We start from the raw sequence: 13,099 nt of genomic DNA, 5'->3' as shown, positions 1-13,099 counted from the left end.
CTTGATTGCATGGTTGATTTATTTCAGAATGAAATCATTGGTAGAATTCTTTAGCTCCTTCATCATTAACTTTTGTGGTTGGTGTATAACGTTGAAAAATAATGGTATTGATTGGATTTCCTTGAAGTTGCGTAGACATAATCTTATCACAAATAGCATTGCACTACATGATTGACTTTGCAATGTCCTTTTTGACAATGAGTGACAGGCCATTCTTTTTAATTGTGTTATTCACAGTATGATGAAACATGTGCTTTTCTGATTCAAAATGGCCAATACTAGTGCATTCCTCTCACTAATGCCTAGGATACCGGAAGTGTTCCATCTAATTTCTGACAATTTTCTAATTCTCCTAGATGTGTACTGCACACGTTCCAAGATGTGATCATTAGCAGATTTTTTTGCAGCTGCTTCACCCTACCTGAGTCCTGCCCCCTCAGCAAAAGATGATCCTGAAAACTACACTCCCACAGTCATTACAACTTTCATTTTACCATGGTTGAATCTGAGAAATCAGCTCCTCCTCAGTCACATATCTAGTGTCCTCCTACCTGAAGGGGCTATCCTCCATCACTATCTCCAATAATATTTTGATTCCATTAATTATGCACCGCATTTAGCCAAAAAGTAACTATGGGAGTGTACATAGCATATTTTGCTGTCTGTAGCAGTTATGATGTTACATGAAAAGATCTGTGATTTTATCTTGTAGGTGTTTCTGTTTAACATAACTGTTGTGTCCTAATAATGTACTCATTCCTGTTCATGTAATCCTATCTGTAACTGTGATGTATTTTTTGACCACCAGTCATGCTTTTTTGATCGTTTTCTATTCCATTCCATGTCTTTTTAAGCCCATGGATATCAGCAAATCCTTGACCACTATTATAACCTCATGCTAGTATTCTCCTTAACTTTTATGATGTTCTTTTATCTTGTTTTTGTCCGGTGTAATATTTAGTAAACTTAAAAAGGAAAAGAACTGCAATTTAAATTATTGCCTTATAAAGAAAAGACACTATTTGTGATTTTGATTTGTGACAGCATCATGAGACCAACTCACACCACTGTGCTTTTTTATCTACATGCATAATTAGAAAGTGTCAGAGGTTAGTAAAATAAAAGATGCATTTTTTTCATGCAAGTTTATGGACTCTCTGAATTATTTCTATGTATTCTATGGGATCTGTTGTCTGTGGGCCCCAAGTTAAGAACGCTTGAATGACAAAATAAATAAATGAAAGAAAGAAAATGCCAAACTAGTTGTTGTTAAATAAGTTTTAACTCATGGCAACTTCTTGTGTGTCTGAGTAAAATTTGCATATTCTTTTCAGTAGCTGACTAGACTCCTCATTCAAGCTGCCTCTGGGTGGGCTTGAACCTTAAAACTGTTGGTTAATAGCTGAGAATGTTAATCATTTGTATCACCCAGAGACTTCCCATGAATGAATGACAGGTAGTTAAAAAAACAAGGATCTGTCCCTCTGTATCTATGAAGATGAGTTTGAAATTATATAGATTTGTGCAGCTGCACACATACCACTGTACTCCTATGTATACGTACTTTCAAAAGACCCTGCCTACCTTTCCTGATGGACCTGTTGATACATCCACCCCCACCTCAACACACACCTACAGGCACCCCTAGAGAACTATTTCACATATGTGCAGTATGAGTCCTATAAATATATTGCCCCAGAGAATATGCACACATATTCACACTCACATCATCCTATGCAGTTGCACGCACACACACTCCCACACAGAAGCATGTGGATACACACAGTGACTTGTGCCCCAAGTCCTGAGGAGGGTTACAGAGTCCTGAGTTGGTCTGGTGGCTACACAGTCATGTGGCCCAGCTGAGCATGTCATCAGGACATACCATCTGGTCCCTGAGACACTGAGAAGGTCCATTTTAGGAGGATGAGAATTCTGTCCAATTCACTTTTCCAAGCTGAAAACCAAAGATTAAAAAAGGTAGGGTGACTCTAGTGTCTTCCCTCTTTTCTTAGTAAAATCTTAATCTGCTCCTACATTTGCATCTCTCAGCCTGCCTTAAGTGAGCCAGCAGGGGGACCCTTAGCATGGGCTGTGTTAGAGCTCATGAGTGGGACTGTGGGCCCAGACTGTCCTCAGAGGCAAGTGTTTTTCATTGGTAGTGAACATTATCTCTAAGGAAATGAATGGCCCAACGTCCTATTCAGTTTATGTAAAATAAAACAGGCCATATGCTGCTGCTTTCAGAGTTTGGGTGTTTAAATTAAATGTTGTTTAATGAATATTCAAACCCATTTGCTCGGAAGTTGTGTTCAATGTGGTGGCAGCTTTCATCACCCTCCCCCCCTTCCGCATGCTCCAGTACCAAGGGTATTAAGCCATTAGAACGGGTGTGAACATCGAGGCATCTGTCTTCTAACAGAAAGTTATGTAGATATTAAAATGCCAGAGCAGATGACAGTGTAAATAGAGACATACAGTGAGAGGCGTGCCTAGTTATTTTTTGTATGGTAATTAAGACAGAGGAGGTTTTTACTTAAGCTCTATCTAATTGAGAAGTGGAGGCCAATTGTTTTTACCTTTTTCCCCTCTTTTTCTTTTCTAGTCAGCCCACAGGTTCTTCTACATGTGTCTCCATATAATCAGCTTCTTGATGAGGGTCAGCTTGGGGATTATAGAACTGAATATTTTATTTTTCTCCGGTCACTGCTTTCTGCTGACTTCTGTCAAATTACATTTAACATCAGCTAGAGCAGAATCTATAGCTTTATGGTCATTTAAGATTCAGTTTGGTTCAAAATTGTCATCTCATCTCTTAATTGAAGCTCTTTCTTTTGTCTGTTGTGGGTCAGACGTGTTCTTAGGGAACTGAGATGGGAAGGAGCCGGGCTCCCACTATCCTCCTATTCTGGAGCTTGGAGCCTGCCCCTCTGCATTTAGGCAGGTCTTATTAGAGATTGGTAACCTGTTTGTGCTGAGAGGCATCACTACTTAGTTCTGATTTAATTATAGCTTGCTACCTAAGGTCTTGTGGAAAAGGTGGCTGGTTCCCTTAGAGCCATGCCAAGCTCATGGGGTAGAGTGCAGCCAGTATCCTTTCTAAGGCAACATTATTTTCTCCTGAACTGTCCTGAGGGTGCCTTTTCATCCACTAGACACCATCCTTTCACTCTGCTCCATAGTAGCAAGTGAAGCCCCTTCGGTGTCTTCTGAGGTCATGGAACTAAGAGTGAGTACGGGTGTTCCACCTTTTCTTTGGTGGGCATTCTGTACTGTGGCCCTACATTCCCTGCTGGTATTATGGGCTCTTTCTGTCTTCTCAAATGGGCCACTCAGTTTGTGCTCACACACATTCAGATGGATCTTGGCCGAAAGCAGATAATACCAGAAAGATGTCTAATTGTGTTTTATTGATTATGATAAGGCATTCAATAGCCATAACAAACTATAGATACCCTTGAGAGAAATGTGAATTCAAGAACGCTACATTGTGCTTATGTGGAACTAGTACATGGATCAAGAGGTAGTTGTGTGAACAGATGAAGGACATATCACATGGTTTAAAATCAGCAAAGGTGTGCATCAGGGGCGCGTCCTATCACCATGCTCATTTAACCTGTATGTTAAGCAAATAATCAGAGAAGTTTGATTATATGAAGAAAAATTTGGCATCAGGATTGGAGGAAGGCTCCTTAACAACCTACAGTATGCAGATGACACAACCTTGCTTGCTGAAAGTAAGGAGGATTTGAAGCACTTGCTGATAAAGATCAAGAATTGCAACCTTCAGTATGGATTATGACTTTGTAAAGAAGACAAAAATTCTCACAACTGGATCAGTAGGTAGCATCAGGATAAATGGAGAAGAGATTGTTTGAAACCACAATCAATGCTCATGGAAGCAGTAGTCGAGATCAAACAGCTAATTGTATTGGGTAAATGTGTTGCATAAGACCTAATTAGAGTATTGAAAAACAAGGATATTACTTTGAGGATTAAGGTGTGCCTGGCCCAAACCATGGTATTTTCAATAGTCTCATATGCATGTGATGTTTGGGCATTCAATAAGGAAAACTCAAGAAAAATTGATGCATTTGAATTATGGTGCTGGTGAAAAATATTGAAAGTACCATAGTTAGCCAAAAAAAACCCCAAACAAATCTGTCTTGGAAGAAGTAAAGTCAGAATGCTCCTTACAGCAAGGATGGCGGGACTTCTCGTATACTTTGGACAGGTCGTCAGAGAGACCATTCCCTGGAGGACATCATGCTTGTTAAAGTAGTTGGCAGCAAAACAGAGGAAGGTCTTCGACAAAATGGATTGGCACAGTGGCTGATGAGCTCAATGTAAGAACAATTGTCAAGATGGTTCAGGACCCAGCAGTGTTTCCTTCTCTTTTGCCTAGAGTATCTATGAGTCAAAATGGACTCGACAAGCACCTGACAGCAACAATGTGTGTTTGTGCATGCAGGAGTGAGTGTGTGTCTGAGTCATGATTTGGGTTGTGGCCTGGTGTAAGAGGGGCTGGTTCTGCTTCCTCTTAGGGAGAGGTTTTGTTGATGGCTGACTCTCTTTTGTTATGTGATAGAAAAGACCTCCTTGTCCTCAGCTGACTCCTGGTTGGGGGGTGGGGGGATGCATCAGCATTGACTTGACAGTGCAAGTATGACTCCTAGAGTCTAATCCTGGGGCAATAGTGAGAATTCCAATTGACAGCCTGTTGCACACATCTAGAAAGAAGATTTGGGTATGAATAGGATGATTTTAGGAGCCTTGGGTGGAGCCTCATTCTCCGCCCCTCCTCTCCTCAATTTCTATCCCAGAGCAAAGAGCTCGAATTGCACTCATCCTGCTTGGTATTACCTCCAAGTTAGGGATCCCGAGTCCTGATCACCAGTCCTAAACTCGTTCTGGCTTTCTGTCATTTTGTGGACAGCCACTAAATATGATTGCAACCACTTGTATTACCTCTTTTTGATGTCGTTGCCTATCATCCAAACTAATGTTTGTTTGTTTGTTTGTAGTAAGGATGTGTTCAATAGCACCTAATAGAACAACTACTACAGACAAGTCTCTCGGTAGGTGCTGAGGAGTTGAGGATAATCAAGGCTGGTCTGTCCTATAGGGTCACTATCGGTTGGTAGCAATTTGTTTGATGGCAGTGAGTTTTGGTGACAAGATTTTTCCTTTCCCTGAAAGAATATATCTTACTTTATTAGTTTTATTGTAACACAAATACCACAAATGGGTAGTTTTAAAAAAACATAAACAGATTTTCCCACAGATCTGGAGCCTCAAAATCCAAATCAATCTTGTGCATCTCTGTGTTTATTCTACCCTTAAAAATAATTTATGTTTTTGTTGTTGCTGGGACTATACATAATAGAATATGCACAAATACAGTAGTTACCACACCATACAATTCAATAACATTGATTACAGCCCTCAAGTTGTGAAATTATTATTACATTCATTTTCTGAATTGTTTTTCCCCATTAAAATGCTCTTTTTTAAAAAAAATCATCTTATTGGGGGCTCGTACAACTCTTATCACAATTCATACATACATTGTGTCAAGCACATTTGTACATTTGCATTAACATACTCTTACTGTCCTTTTAATTTTTCTGTCTTATTTTTTGAGTAGTCATCGTTAATTCAATCCCACACAGATAGATTTTAAAGGAGCACAATGCTTAAGGTAGACATCCTTTCCTATTTAAGTGAAACTTTTGTTATGTTTTAAGAAGACTCAGGGGGCTATTTTTGGTTTCAAATTCATCTCAGGGCAATAGTTTGGAGGGTTCAGCTAAACTCCATGGTTCCAGAAAGTCTGGAGTCCATGAGAATTTAAAATTCTGTTCTGCATTTTTCTCTTTTTGATCAGGGTGCTTCTATAGAATATTTGATCAAATATTCAGTTTTACTAGCCTCATGGGCCGTTGTTTATGGAGACAACTAGCCATACAGTCTATCTATTCTATTGTTATAAGATACCTCCCCAAAGTGATTTAGTTCAAGACCTACCCGATTCTGAGATAACGAAATTAACACAACAAAAAAGCATAACTTTACAAAGAAGGTCATATTTATAGGTACATTGGTTTTATATATATATAAAATTCCATCTACAACAGCTCTTGGCTTAGTGGGAGCCATAAGCCAAGTAGACTCAATATGGAATGATATGAGTTAAGAAAAACAGCCTTTCTTATGGAATCAGGAAAGACTTCCTGAAAGGCATGATCTCTGAGATAAGGTGTGCTGAGAACTTTGAGCAGTATGTGTTTGTGGGCCTAAAGTACAACTAGGGTATAGTAAGAGATAAGCTGGTCTCCTGTTTATGTTCCTGGGATCTCCCTCCTCCATTCCTAAATGGACAAGGAACTTCAGTTTTTGTCTGACTCCTCTTTAATTTTCCTATCCCTGCTATCCCCTCTATGATGATACAAATGACAGGGTGGTGAATTATCACATTGTCTGCTTTGACATCATACATCACATTACAGTGATGTATGGAGAAGGCTTATCTCCAAGGGGAACTGGCCTGTAAAAAGCACTTGAGGAGGGCGGTCTGTTTTGAGTAAAGCAATTACTTCATGGTTGATTCTTGTGCCCTGAGTCTGGTACTTCCTTTGAGCTCAGCTCTTTCTCTGAATTATGAATCTTCTTGATATTTGGCTTCCCTTTAATTCCTTGGTCCCTGAATTTGTTTCAGAATCTGGATCCCAATTTTCATCTGGTACCTGTAATAAGCATGCCAGGTAGATCTATCCCTACTGGTGCCATATATATCAAAAGACACCCTAATGTAAAAGGACCTCACTGGGGACCCCAATGTAGTCCATAACTTCTAGTCCTAGCTGACTTGTTTATGGAGATTGGGAGCTTCTAGGTGAGGTCACCTTGATGACTTCCAACCCTGGCTTTGTTATGTGTTTGTGTGTAGACAGAGTGTGTGTGAGAATGAGATTGGTAGGGAATCATGGTACCAGCTGAAAGTCTGTTCCCGGTGTCTGGAGGAAGTTGGGGTATCCCTGTCTGCTGGTTCTCCTTCCAATCACCTACATGTGCAGTATACACAGTGGGAATGTCTATTTCCAGTTTTGTAGAAGTCCTTTTCCCCGGTCCATAATCAGCCTGACTCTCCCTGATGACTGGTGTGGACTCAGTGCATTTTCACGAGAGCCAGAGGGTGGTAGTTAAAAAATTCCACGTAAACTTGAAGAAATATAAAAGTTTAGGTGTGACATTCAACCTGTCAATCACATCACAGCCTGATGGTCTTTCCTTGTGGGAGTGGCCTTCTCTTAAGGAGGACCCTGAGAACCTCCCCACACTCTCTCTGCCTTCACCTTCCTGCTGGCTGATCCTGGTTGCTGCAAGCCCTGTGATGCAGCCACTGCCATGGGATCCACACAACTCTGCACCCACTGGCCTTTGATCTTCCTGAATTCTGCTTCAGTGCATGTGGCTTTATGAGTCTAAAGAGGGACTTATGAACCAGTATTGGACTTATAGACTAGCACTGGACTTATGGACTTGATCTGGCCTGGGCTGGGATGTTTGCTTGATATGTAATTCTTTCTTGATATAAAGCTCTCTCTTAAACATATATGAGTGTCACTGGGTTTGTTTCTCAAGTCAGCCTGGCCTGACACACAGTACCAAACAATTTTGGTGCTAAATGTGCTATAAGGAAACCATTAACTTGTCTCTTTATTTTCCCAAACTGTGCCAGAGCTTAAGCTGGGAAGTAGGAGAGAGTGGGATAAATAAAATACAGTTCCTAGCCTCAAGGGGTTCACAGTCTGGTGAAATCTGGGAGCTGGCTCTATAATGTGTGTGTGTAATGGTACTGGCATAATCTTATAATCAAACATCTCCACATGAATGATGAAGGTTAAAGTTTATTGAGAAGACTGTGTACCTAGCTTGGGGTTGAGCTCTCCTAAATGATTTAATTTTAACTTCACCATGAGGTTGGTACGGTTACAGCAGCATAGAAAATATGCTTACAAGGGTGTCCTACATGGTTCAGTCACACAGCACAGATGGGAAAGTGATAGGCTTTGGACTCAGATAGCCAAACTCTACAGTTTGTACTCTTAACTTCTGGAAACTTCCAGTCCACTTGTGGGGAAAGGCTTGACCTATTGGAATAATTGGAGTACATCCAATTCTGGGGTATAATTCTTGGCTATATTGCCTTACATTGTCTTTGGTAAGACCTCAATAGGCTATATTGCCTTATATTGTCTTTGGTAAGACCCCAAAATAGAAGGTTCTGAATTGTGTCAACTAGAGGGTGGTTCTGAGTTTGGCAGCAAAGAGTACTCTGTTATTCTATTGGTCAGAAGCTTCTCTTCCTCTGAGACCCACAGAGCCAGGCCCCCGTGGCCCCAGATCTGTTCCAGGAATTAAAAGGAAGTGGCAACCAGGCTTGGAAATTCCCTGTAGCTCAGAATGTGAAAGATAGGATACGCTCAAAAGAGGAACTGATTCACCTTAGTCTAGTCAGGTTTTCCCTATGGTATTTCTATTGGATACAGAAATGCTACATTGCTTACCCAAGGTCATAAAGCCAGTCCACAGCATAAGAGAATTTTGAACTGAGTCTAAGCCCCAATGCTGGGCTGACCCAAATGAATTGTGTTCTATATAAAGCAATGATTCTTGCTGATAACAAGGTAAAAGACACTCCCAGGGAGCCTCTACCAAGAAGCCAGTGCATTTTTTCAGGACTCTGTGGGTGCTGGTGTGTAGAAAATTGCTCCAAGATGTCTTACTGTCCATCATTCCATCCTTTCTGGAAAAATAGACCCTACAAGATATCCTGGGGTTCCTGTGGCAAGTATGCAGAATAAGCTTCCATGGCTGAGCTGTCGTTGGACATGAGAGATTTGGAAATCTTCCTGGGGCAGGAGTTACTGCTCTTCACTGAGGAAATGTCTGTCTAGTCACCTCATGTTTGTTTTTAATTGCTCGCCTACAACTAAAACTTGAGGAAATGAAAACATGACTCCATTGAAGTTTGTCAAGTGACAGTTTGGCATCAAAAATGGTTCAAAATTCTCTTCTGCTGCAAACTACCTTTATGACGGTGGGTAAACAATGTAGCCTTTCTGTATCCAATAGAAATAGCAAAGGGAAACCCTGACTGGACTAAGTTTCCTCTTTTGAGCGTACACTCTCTTTCACGTTCTGAGCTACAGGGAATTTCCAAGCCTGGTTGCCACTTCCTTTTAATTCCTGGAACAGATCTGGGGCCACGAGGGCCTGGCTCTGTGGGTCTCAGAGGAAGAGGAGCTTCTGACCAATAGAATAACAGAGTACTCTTTGCTGCCAAACTCAGAACCACCCTCTAGTTGACACAATTCAGAACCTTCTATTTTGGGGTCTTACCAAAGACAATATAAGGCAATATAGCCTATTGAGGTCTTACCAAAGACAATGTAAGGCAATATAGCCAAGAATTATACCCCAGAATTGGATGTACTCCAATTATTCCAATAGGTCAAGCCTTTCCCCACAAGTGGACTGGAAGTTTCCAGAAGTTAAGAGTACAAACTGTAGAGCTTGGCTATCTGAGTTCAAAGCCTATCACTTTCCCATCTGTGCTGGGTGACTGAACCATGTAGGATACCCTTGTAAGCATATTTTCTATGCTGCTGTAACCGTACCAACCTCATGGTGAGGTTGAAATTAAATCATTTAGGAGAGCTCAACCCCAAGCTAGGTACACAGTCTTCTCAATAAACTTTAACCTTCATCATTCATGTGGAGATGCATGACTATAAGATTATTGGACTTGATCTGGCCTGGGCTGGGATGTTTGCTTGATATGTAATTCCTTCCTGATATAAAGCTCTCTCTTACACATATGTGTTTGTCACTTGGTTTGTTTCTCTGGTCAGCCTGGCCTGACGCACAGAACCAAACAATTTTGGAGCTAAATGTGCTATAAGGAAACTTGTCTCTTTATTCTTCCAAACTGTGCCAGAGCTTGAGCTGGGAAGTAGGAGAGAGTGGGATGAATAAAATACAGTTCCTAGCCTCAGGGCATTCACAGTCTGGTGAAACGTGGGAGCTGGCTCTATAATGTGTGTGTGTAATGGTACTGGCATAATCTTGTCTGAGATAAAATGGACACTTGCCCCCTGCTCTCTGGTAAAGGCTGTAGAAAGCAGCCACCTGCAAGCTTACCAGTTCCCAACCTTATCCTTCCCTCCCTTTGTTTACAACCTTACTGAAGTGTTAATAGTTCTTTGTATGTCTCAAGAATTGTATAATCCTAACGTGAGCATGCTGGCAATGTGACCTAAAGACTATATAAGCTTACTCCTAATAAAGTTCTGAACCCTGGGGCATCTATGCTGCAGGGACCCCACACCCTAACTGTTGTCTGTCCCTTTTGTATATAAAATTTCTCCTTCAGATCATACCCTCTCAAACCTGTTTTGATTTGTAAGTAAGAGCCATTCTGTACATTATCTTACAGGTTCAGAGACTGGAAATCTCATTCACTGCTGGTGAAATGGTGAAAATACTATGAAAAGCAGTATGGCATCTCCTGAAAAAGTTGAGAATAGAAATACTATATGAACCAGCAATCCCTCTACTTGGTGTGTATCATAGAGAAATAAGAATTTTATTTCTTATTTTTTTATGATATAAGAACACACACATATATATTCATGTTCATGGTATCAATATTTAAAATAGAAAAAATATATAGAGAAAACTAAAACAGTGTTACAAGATAATAACAATAAATCAACAAATCTAAATCACAAAAGACACCTATACAAATGGGAGATTACACCCTGATTGCCATCACTTGCCTGTCAGTTTGTTGTACTGTGGTGGCTTGTATGTTGTGAAATGATATCACTGATATTTCCATACCAACAGGTCTCAGCAGACTTTACAGACAAAGAACACACTCTCCAAAGAATAGACTCTCCAATTTCGAGGAGTTAGTCACTGGAAACCTTATGAATGACAGTGAGACATTGTCAGATACAGTAGGAGAAGATGAGTTCATGAGATCAGAAGGAACTAAAAATATAATGGAGGAAGATCTGCCTTCTAAAGTAGACTTGACTATGATGATGTGATGGCATAAAATCTTTGAGGCCTTCATTTGCTGGTGGGGCATGACTCAAAATGACAAGAAACAGCTGCAAATCTCTATTAATAATTAGAACTTGAAATGTACAAATTGTGAATCTAGGAAAATTGAAAATGATGAAAAATAAAAAGGACTGAATAAAGATCAATATCCAAGATATTAGTGAAGTAAAATGCACTAGTGTTGGCCATTTTGAATAAGAAAATTATATGATTTATCATGCTGGAAATACAAATTCAAGAGGGATGGAATATTCCCTTAAATATTCCATTCCCTTAAAAATTCCCTTAAAATATCTTAAAAAGGATATTTTAAGAAATACGTTGAAGTACAATGCTGAAGTGATAGGATAATATCTTCCCACATACAAGGAAATCTAGTCAGTACAACTATTGTTCAAATTTATCCACCAATCAGTATAAGAAAAAAGCTAGTAATGAAGAAATTGAAGAATTTTACCAACACCTATAACCTGAAATCAATCAAACATGCAATAAAGATGGATCGATACTTATTGGTGATTCAAATGCATATTTGGAAACAAAGAGGAAGGACTATTGTTGGGAAATATAGCTTTGATGACAGGAACAAAGCTGGAGATTGAATGACAGAATTTTGTAAGACCAGTAATTTCTTCACCAAAAATACCTTTTAAAACAACATAAACAGTGACTACACATATGTAATTCACCAGATGGAACGCACAGAAATAAAATTGACTACATCTGTGGGAAGAGATAATAGAGAAGATCAATATCAGCTGCTAAAATGAGGCCAGGGGCCACTGTGAACAGAACATCAAAGGCTCATATGTAAGTTCAGATTGAAGCTGAAGAAAATTAAAACAAGTCAAAGAGAGCCAAAATACAACTTTGATTATGTCCTACTTGAATTTCATGATAATTTGAAGAACCATTCTAGTACATTAAACACTAATGACAGAAGACCTGGTGAATTGTGGAATGACATTAAAAACTGCATTCATGTCGAACGGATCACTGAAGACAAATGGGTGCATAAGCAAATGTGGCGAAGAAAGCGGATGGTGCCCGGCTATCAAAAAGTATAGCATCTGGGGTCTTAAAGGCTTGAAGGTAATCAAGCGGCCATCAAGCTCAGAAGCAACAAAGCCCACATGGAAGAAGCACACCAGCCTATGAAACCACGAGGTGTCGAAGGGATCAGGTGTAAGGCATCATCAGAACAAAACATCTTACCATAGTGAATGATGGGGGGAGTGCAGAGTGGAGATCCAAAGCCCATTAGTAGGCCACTGGAGATCCCCTTGCAGAGGGGTCTTGGGGAGGAGACGAGCCAGTCAGGGTGCGATGTAACAACGATGAGAAATACAACTTTCCTCTAGTTCCTAAATGCTTCCTCCCTGCTCCCACTACCATGACTCGAATTCGACCTTGCAAGTCTGGCTAGACCAGAGGATGTACATTGATTGGTACAGATAGGAACTGAAAATCCAGGGAATCCAGGGTGGATGAGCCCTACAGGACCAGTGGTGTGAGTGGCGAAACAGGGAGGGTAAAGGGAGAATGGGTAGGAAAGAGGGAACCGATTACAAGGAACTATATGTGACCTCCTCCCTGGGGGACAGACAACCAAAAAGTGTGTGAAGGGAGACGTCGGACAGGGCAAAATATGACAAAATACCAATTTATAAACTATCAAGGGCTCATGCAGGAGGGGGGAGCGGGGAGGGAGGGGAAAATGAGGACCTAATGTCTGGGGTTTAAGTGGAGAGAAAATGTTTTGAGAATGATGTACAAATGCGCTTTACACAATTGATGTGTGTATGGATTGCGATAACAGTTGTATGAGCCCCTGTTAAAATTTTAAAAAAAGAAAAAAAAAGAAAAATACAGAAAGAAAAAAAAAACCAACTTATTCATGAAGAAAGCAAAAACCCTATTTTGAACAAAGAAAAGTATGTATCAAAAGAGACTCTGAAACTTG

This window comes from Echinops telfairi, unplaced genomic scaffold (genome assembly GCF_000313985.2).
Source record: "Echinops telfairi isolate 266 unplaced genomic scaffold, ASM31398v2 ScPeMD7_7462;HRSCAF=8500, whole genome shotgun sequence".
Lineage (NCBI taxonomy): Eukaryota > Metazoa > Chordata > Mammalia > Afrosoricida > Tenrecidae > Echinops > Echinops telfairi.
Note: the sequence above shows the minus strand (reverse complement) of the source record.